Raw genomic sequence first — 7,906 nt, 5'->3', positions numbered from 1 at the left:
GCCACTTACTCCAGCACTGGCAGCCTCTGTCCCCAGTCCAGCCTGGGGAACAGAGCATAGCCCCCACCTGGCCCCATACCAGTGGCATGGAGCTGGCACCGCTGCTACAGGGGCTGGTCTGGTCTAGGGCCATTCTCCATGCTCAAGGGTAAGGGGGGGGGGGGCAAGAGGGGAGGCACAGAGGGTAGCAGAGGTTGTGGGGAAGGGAGGAACGGGAGCCCAAAGCTGTTGAGGGGGAGGGTGGGGAGGGAAGAGGTTGGGCATAAAAAAGGGGGAAGGGAGGGGCAGCAGCAGCTGTAGTTCCCACCCCACCCCAACCCAGGGCTGGAGCTGGGGCCAGAGCTGCATAAGCTGCCTGCCTCCCCTCCCACCCAGTTTCAATATGAGGGGCTTCCCCCAGCCATGCTGAACGGGGAAAAACCTCATCTTGGAATCAAGTAAATATGATATGTGAACACACGGTATGACTAGATGCTTATAACAAATGATTAAACAGAAGTTACCAGATAATATGAACCACGGGGAATGTATATTTAGTTTGTGGTTTTAATTTAAGTGACACAATTTGCGCTGAAGGTTTACATGAATTCCATAAGCTTCTCTCTTACCTCAGCCTTTAGACTTGAAGGTAGCTCTCAATGTCCCCTACAGTTAATCCTTCTTCTAAGGCTGCCTGAAGCTCCAGATACCACTATGATAATAACTCAAGAGGTTTCTGTTTCTCTTGAATGTTAAAGGGTTGAGTTGAGTTGGTAAAACAGTGCTTACACATCAATTAGATCTTGGATCAATTTGTCCTTTTTTATTTAATGTCCAGGCAAAAGTCTCTCAGAATGAAGGATATTTCATTATTAGTCTCTAGTTAAGGCCACAATGGGATAACTGCAGAAAAATAATAGGCAGTTGATTCATTACTCAAATTTACCAGAGGTTGAGAAACTTAATTACATAGTTTAATTAGTAGAAACTTAAGTTCCCGAAAAACTCAATACTGAACAGCAGCACTCTTCTGACCTGCCACTTTAAAAACAGATCCATTTAAGATTACATTCAAAAGGAAGCCTATTGTTGTATATCAAAGCATGAACTAGAGCAAGGCTGTCCAACTTCCAGGCAGTCAGGGCCTGCACACAGCACAGCTTGCAAATCCGGAGGGCCGCAAGCTGCACAGGCTGGCAGACTTGTAGTCAGCTCTGCACCCCAACCCCACAGCACAGGCATCTTGGCTTCCTCCCCCGACTGCAGACAGCCTGGCTCCCTATTTTGCCACACGTGCAGCGCAAACAGTGTGGCGTGCGCGCAGCATGGCTATTCCAGCCCCCTCTCACTGCACCATTCTGCTCCCTGAGGCAGGGGCAAGAAGCAGAAGCTGGAGGAAGGAGGGGGAGCCCAAAGACCCACCATGCATGGCGGAAGCAAAGGCGAGAGGCGGAGGAGTAGCAGCTGGGCAGGAGCTCATGGGTCACAACCACCAGTTGGATGACAGCCCAGATCTACAGTGTATTAAAGAGTGAAATGTAATGGAGACAGAGTTAAGATGTCTCAATTTTCATCAAAAGCTCTAAACTGTTATTTTGATTGGATCCAAGCTAACAATGGACTCAAGACCACATTCATTATGTGAATGGCATTACTAGAAGGAGAGACCTAAACTGTCGTAGTACTAATCTGGATAGGTAAATCAATTTTAAAAAGTCTCTTAAATGTATAAAAAAGAAACATCAAAGGTGGGGACTAAAAATGGCTGCGGATATAATTGTTTGCAGAAATCTCACCATTAGCACCTGCTTGCAAAATAAAGGTGCTAAAAAATGAGTGCTACAAAATGTCAAAACCCAGCAAATGTGCACATACATGAAGCAGCATGACAACTTCATTTATGGAAAGATTGTACTGAGTACGTCATCTCTGCAGCTATAACTGAAAATAGCATCCTATAGAGAAAATAACCCCCATCCCCCCCGCCTCAGGGGATTTAATGTCAGTTCACCAAACATCAGTTAACAGAACTGTCTGGATAATAAGGATGGGAAGGACAAGGACAAAGACTGAGAGACAAGATTACACAATTTCAGTCAGTTTTTTAACTGAATTTTGAAATTAACCTAATTTTGAAGACACTCATCTTCCTTTACTCACTAATATAATCATAATAACTGCATGTACAGCTTTAGTTATGTACATCCATGTAAGAGTTTTCTAGGATTCTCAGACATAATTTTGGAGAAAACATTTGAGAAATGGCAAGGTAAAAGTCTGGTGAGCAGGGTTAGGAATGGGATGTCAGACAAAGACTGCATGGAAGAACAGAGGGAGTGGAAAGAAGTGAAAAAGCATTACCAATCTTGCACAGGTTGGGTGCAGCAGAAAGGAAAAAAGACAAAAGGGAGATTGTAGACGAGGTACTTGGCTAAAGACCTTGCTAGGACTCTGAAACGTATGACAAGAAATTTCTGCACAACATGGGAGAGATGATGACCAACATTCATAAGTGGCCCAATTAATGTGGAAAGAAACAATGGCACTCCTCACAGGAGTAGAAACCACAAACTCCAAACCCCACATCAAGGAGCCTACAGCAACCAGGAAACTACCTTATGCTTTGAGACCCACAAATGCAGGATAAGTTTTCCTGGATGAAGCTCAACAACACTGCCATACATAGAAAGTTGGCAGAAATTAAATAATCCTTTATGTAATAAACCATAAAAGACACAGCTTAAGATCCCTCCAACCAGTGTGTTCTCAGAGGGACAGATTCATTTCTCAGATGTGCTATATTATCCCTTCTTGTCCACTCTTTTTTTTTTTTTTTTAGTAAAAGTAAATTCTAAATCAACATTCAGACGTTAATAAGGACATCAGCAAGTGTGAAAACTTTAAAGACTGACACTCCAAGGTTCATACTAAGCAACAGGACTGCACCTTGCATGAACAATTTTGTTCCACCATCATGCATCTTTTTACTCCCTTGACAAATAAGCACTTGGTTTTGACATCAGCAAATTATGCCTCAGGTAAGTGTTATTCCTACTGTAAGGAGAGAAGATCTGAAATGCAGAGAGATTCAACTGATTTATCTCAACTCATAGAATCATAGGCTTGTAATCATACAAGCCTATAGGGACCGGCAGGAACAGACCTCTGGTCTTGCAAGCTCCATCCCTGTAGTTAAACCAGCCTTTTCCATGTTTTACCTAAAAATACCAAAGAAGATGCCAGCAGGTTATTAGGCATTAGATGCTGGACTACCAAAATGAGAGGTCCTCAAGTTAAGAGTAAGAATTACTATGGAAGTACTACTTATTAGAGCTATAAGCCACCCTTCACCTCAGGTGAGCTTACTAGAAGAGTCAGAAACAACAGGAAACTTTCTATTTTTAACATTAAACAAAAAATGAAAACTTAACTATGAAGGTACATACTGGACTTCAAGGGGCTTTAATCACATTTAACCTCATTTCTCATTTGTTGCCTGTCCAGTATCCCTGGCTCTGCTCCTCTCTTTGGAGGGCAAAGTGCAATGCTCACACTACAGAAATGAGTTGGTGTGGAAGAACGATAACAGGATGAAGCAGGAGACTGTTATGGTCTCAGGCAGTAAAGGACAAGGAAAAAAGAAGAAAGTATAAAGACACTACAAAAGAACAATTATCCTACTACAGACACTGCCCTTTGTCACTCACAGATAAGCAGCACAGCCACAAGGAAAGCCCACAGTACTACCAGAAGTATCAGGCTGTTAGGGAACGGTTGAGTCAATTGACCAAGATTAGGAGCCTTACTCTGAACATGATTATTTCAGGAACAATAAGTGAAACACTTTCACTTGAGTGGAACTCTGATATGAACTCTGCTACTCTCAACTGAAATATAAACAAATGAAGGCACATTAGAGACAGAGAAAGAAGCCTTATCTTAAAGAGGAAATGAATAAGAGGGGACATAATTATATAAAAATAATAAAAACAGAGAAAAAGGAGGAAATTCTGATGCTCTTAGTTAAACTCCCACATAATAGAGGACATCTGATGAAACTGAAAGGGTGCAAATGCTGTGGTTTAAAACATTTCCTCACATTAAATAACGTAACTCAATTCTACAAAGTAGCTGGCAAAAACTTTACTAGGATTCAACATTTATATGGGCTTTGGTGTGGGGGAGGTGGCGCAAAGGAGAAGATCCTAAACAAAAAGAAAAAAAAAGAAGAGAGCCCTTCTCATTCCATAGTATAATCTAGCCACAAAGAACAGAATTAGGAGGACACTTTATTTATACAGATTACATTAGTCCATTATAGGTGTTCTTGGACCTTTCACAAGAACATCTGTGGGAAATGGGATTTCTCGGTAGATGAACCCGAGGTCTATGCTGGAACGGCAAATGTTCTATTTGCAGCTTCTATGTTTATTGCCCTCAACTGCAACACAGAAAGGGTTTATGAAGGAATGAGAGCCAAACATCTAGATCTGTGGGATAAAGCATGGCTGCCTTTTTCCCTCCTCCTCTGATGCCGATTTAGAAAAACACCTTAGGGTTAAAAAAAATATAAACCACCTGACACAAAGAACCTATCATTTAGCTCAGTAAAGGACAATCTTTTTGTCAGGCGTGCCACCAATCAGCCCTACACTCTCCCCAAATTCCACTCTAATCCCTTCCCCAATTTGCTGCTCTGCTTTCTGTTCCCTTCCCTGTGCTTCTTGCCTGATCTGCTGTTCTGCTTTCTGTTTCATGCCCTATCTGCTGCTGTGCTACCTGAACCCTCTCCAATCTGTTGCATGCCACACACACAGGCTGCCCATGCCACTTGTGGTACCTGCACTACAGGTTGTTCAACTCTTGTTTAGCTCATTCTAGTCCTTGGCTAGCTTCATTTTGATTCCTTTTTACAACCCAAGTTCCTTGTCATCTCAACATCAAGGAAAAGGGGGATGAAGCATCAGTAGCAGCTGCTACACAACAGGCTGCTGCCCCCTTCAAACCATTCTACGTTTGAAGGAGTCCAGGGACAGAAGTCAACTGGGCCGTTTCTTAGGCATTTGGTGGCCTAAGCTTTCTTGATTCCAACGAAAAAAGGGAATCTGAGGAGTTTGGTGTCCAAGGTAACCAGAGCAGGAAGCACATGTAGCTGGCAGACAACAGGCATGTTGATATAATCAGAGAGAGAGTTAAAAGGCAAAGCTGAGTGGTATGTACGCTAGAAGGGAGGGACAGGCTACAACTAGATCTGGACAGGTTACAGGTGTGGGTGGATGAGAATAGAATTGGATTCAATACTGACAAATGCAAGGTACTACACCTGGGAAGGAAGAACCAGCAGCATACCTATAGGCTGGGGAACTCCCTTCTCATCAGCACAGAGGCAGAAAGGGATCTTGGAGTCATTATTGATTCCAGGATGAACATGGGCCACCAATTTGAGGATGTGGTCAGTAAAGCTAACCGCGCTTTGTCATGCATCCACAGATGCATCACAAGCAGGTCCAAGGAGGTGATCTTTCCCCTCTAAGAGACATTGGTCAGACCGCAGTTGGAGTACTATGTCCAGTTCTGGGAGCTGCACTTCAGGAGGGGTGTGGACAGCATGGAGAGGGTCCAAAGGAGGGTCACTAGCATGGTCCGGGGGCAGCAGGGCAGGCCCTATGAGGAGAGGCGACAGGACCTGAACCTGTTCAGCCTCCACAAGAGAAGGCTGAGAGGGGATCTGGTGGCCATCTACAAACTTGCCAAGGGGGACCAGCAGGCAATGGGAGAGTCCCTGTTCCCCTGAGTACTACCAGGAGTAACAAGGAATAACGGCCATGAGTTGACTGAGAGTAGATTCAGGCTAGGTATCAGGAGACACCACTTCAGTCAGGGCGGCTAGGATCTGGAACCAACTTCCAAGGAAAGTGGTGCTTGCGCCTACCCTGGGGGTCTTCAAAAGGAGGCTAGATAATCACCTCGTCAGGGTCATTTGACCCAAGCATTCTTTCCTGCCCATGGCAGGGGGTCAGACTTGATGATCTGCTTAGGTCCCTTCCGACCCTACCAACTATGAAACTATGTACAAAGCTCCGCACTAATACAGTCATGCTGCTCCCAATCTGGAAACTAGCATGTGCCAAGCACACATGGCTTTCTTCAGCACAGCACTGCCTTTAACTGGAAAGACATACCTGAGGAAGTCCACTACGTTTCTTCTTGCCACCCTAGGTTGCACTGGCTGGACCAGCAGTCAGCTCTTATCTGCACTCTTATAGGTTTCCAATATGTTTCCAGGATGACCTCTCTCCCTCACCAACAGAATGAGACAAATCCCTTTTTCAGACAGAAGAAATAGTGGACATTCTCCCCTACCAGCTGGTCAGAAGATGTATGGAGACAAGAAGGGGCAGCTCTATCAGGTCAGCTACTACAAGCTCTGCAAGGGCAGGAAGAATGTGCTCAACATTTGGGCAAGCAGCTGACTTGACTTCTTCCAAGTCATCAATGTTTCACCAGAAGGAAATGCTGATAATTCGCTGGTACATTTTGAAGCAAAAAAAGGGAAAACCTAGCATGGGGTGCCACAATAAGATAAATCAGAATCTAATCAGGGAATGAGGATTAAGCTTTAAACTGACCTACATTACTCTGTGTGACACTGAAGTCCTGTAGCAAAAGGAAACTGTCTGGAATGCTAGTCAGTCCCCCAGTCTAGCCAAACCAAGGAAACTCCCTTCTTCTGCATCAAACAATCTTATTCAGGGTCTTTCCGCAAGTGCTTTTAACACTGAACCTAACATAAATGAGAGGCATAAGCAAGCGGAAGGGACAAGAGAACAAATTTAAGAATAAACACACAAAAATACAGAATAGAAGAAATGAGGAGGAACAAAAAAACTACGCCAAGTTTCAAGGCTGGGAGACCCTCTCCATTTCCATCCCTGGATACTGTTACATTTAAGTGAATTCTGTTGTGCAACATGTTTAATACTGTTGTTATTAAGGAAAATAACATAAAGAGAAAGAATTACTGTATTTACTTAAATATAAAACAAGATTTCCCCCTCAGTCAGTATGGCCCCTTGTCTTACATTTGCATAGGAAGTGGAGGGGGAAGCCAGCAGCTGCAGGAATCAGATCCACATCAGACTCCTGCCCACCCTCCACCCCCATTTCCCCTAGGCAGCTTGTGTCCCCCTGCACACCAATTTCCTCCCCCTTACTGTCAGGCTCTGCTTCGCTCGGCTCAGCAGCACCAACACTGCAGGGCCAGACAAGGGCTGAGCTTCCACATGCTGTGCTCCAAAAGCTGTATCTGACAACTGGGGGAAGGGCAGAGACTGGGGGAAGCAGAGAGGGAAGAAGCAGAGACTGGGGGAGCTGGGGGGTGTGGTGTTGCAGGTGGCAAGAAGGCTGCAGAGGGAAGAAGTGGGCAGGGCAAAAGACAAGGGGGCCACATGGGGAGGATTCAAGCCAACCCTCCAACCAATACTTAGATTCTATACCTGGAAAATTATAGAAAATATATAAATTTGTTATATAGAGAATCTAATTATTGGGGTGTTGTCTTATATTTAAGAAAACATGATGCTTGCTATCCAGAGCCCCAGAATCCTTTAACATGGTCTACAATTGCAGCCTTAGCATCTCTCCTACATCCCCTACCCCAGGCTGCTTTCTTCTCTCTACCTGCCTAAAACTAGTCAGCAAACACACCAGACTGAATTTCAGACCCTGTTATCTTCATCCTTCATAACTTCTCAGGTGCTTATAATACTATTACTCAAGCCCTCCAGTCCAACGGTTTGTAACAAGTGAAGAAGATCAAGTATCTCCCTTGGTTCTCCTACTTCTTTGAGGTCATATATCCTCATTCTCCCATTTGAAGAATTGTGTCCTTGGCTCCTTCCTGCACTCCCTGCCAACACCAGCTCTT

Source organism: Alligator sinensis, unplaced genomic scaffold, assembly GCF_000455745.1.
Source record: "Alligator sinensis unplaced genomic scaffold, ASM45574v1 scaffold721_1, whole genome shotgun sequence".
Lineage (NCBI taxonomy): Eukaryota > Metazoa > Chordata > Crocodylia > Alligatoridae > Alligator > Alligator sinensis.
This window is presented reverse-complemented; position numbering follows the sequence as displayed.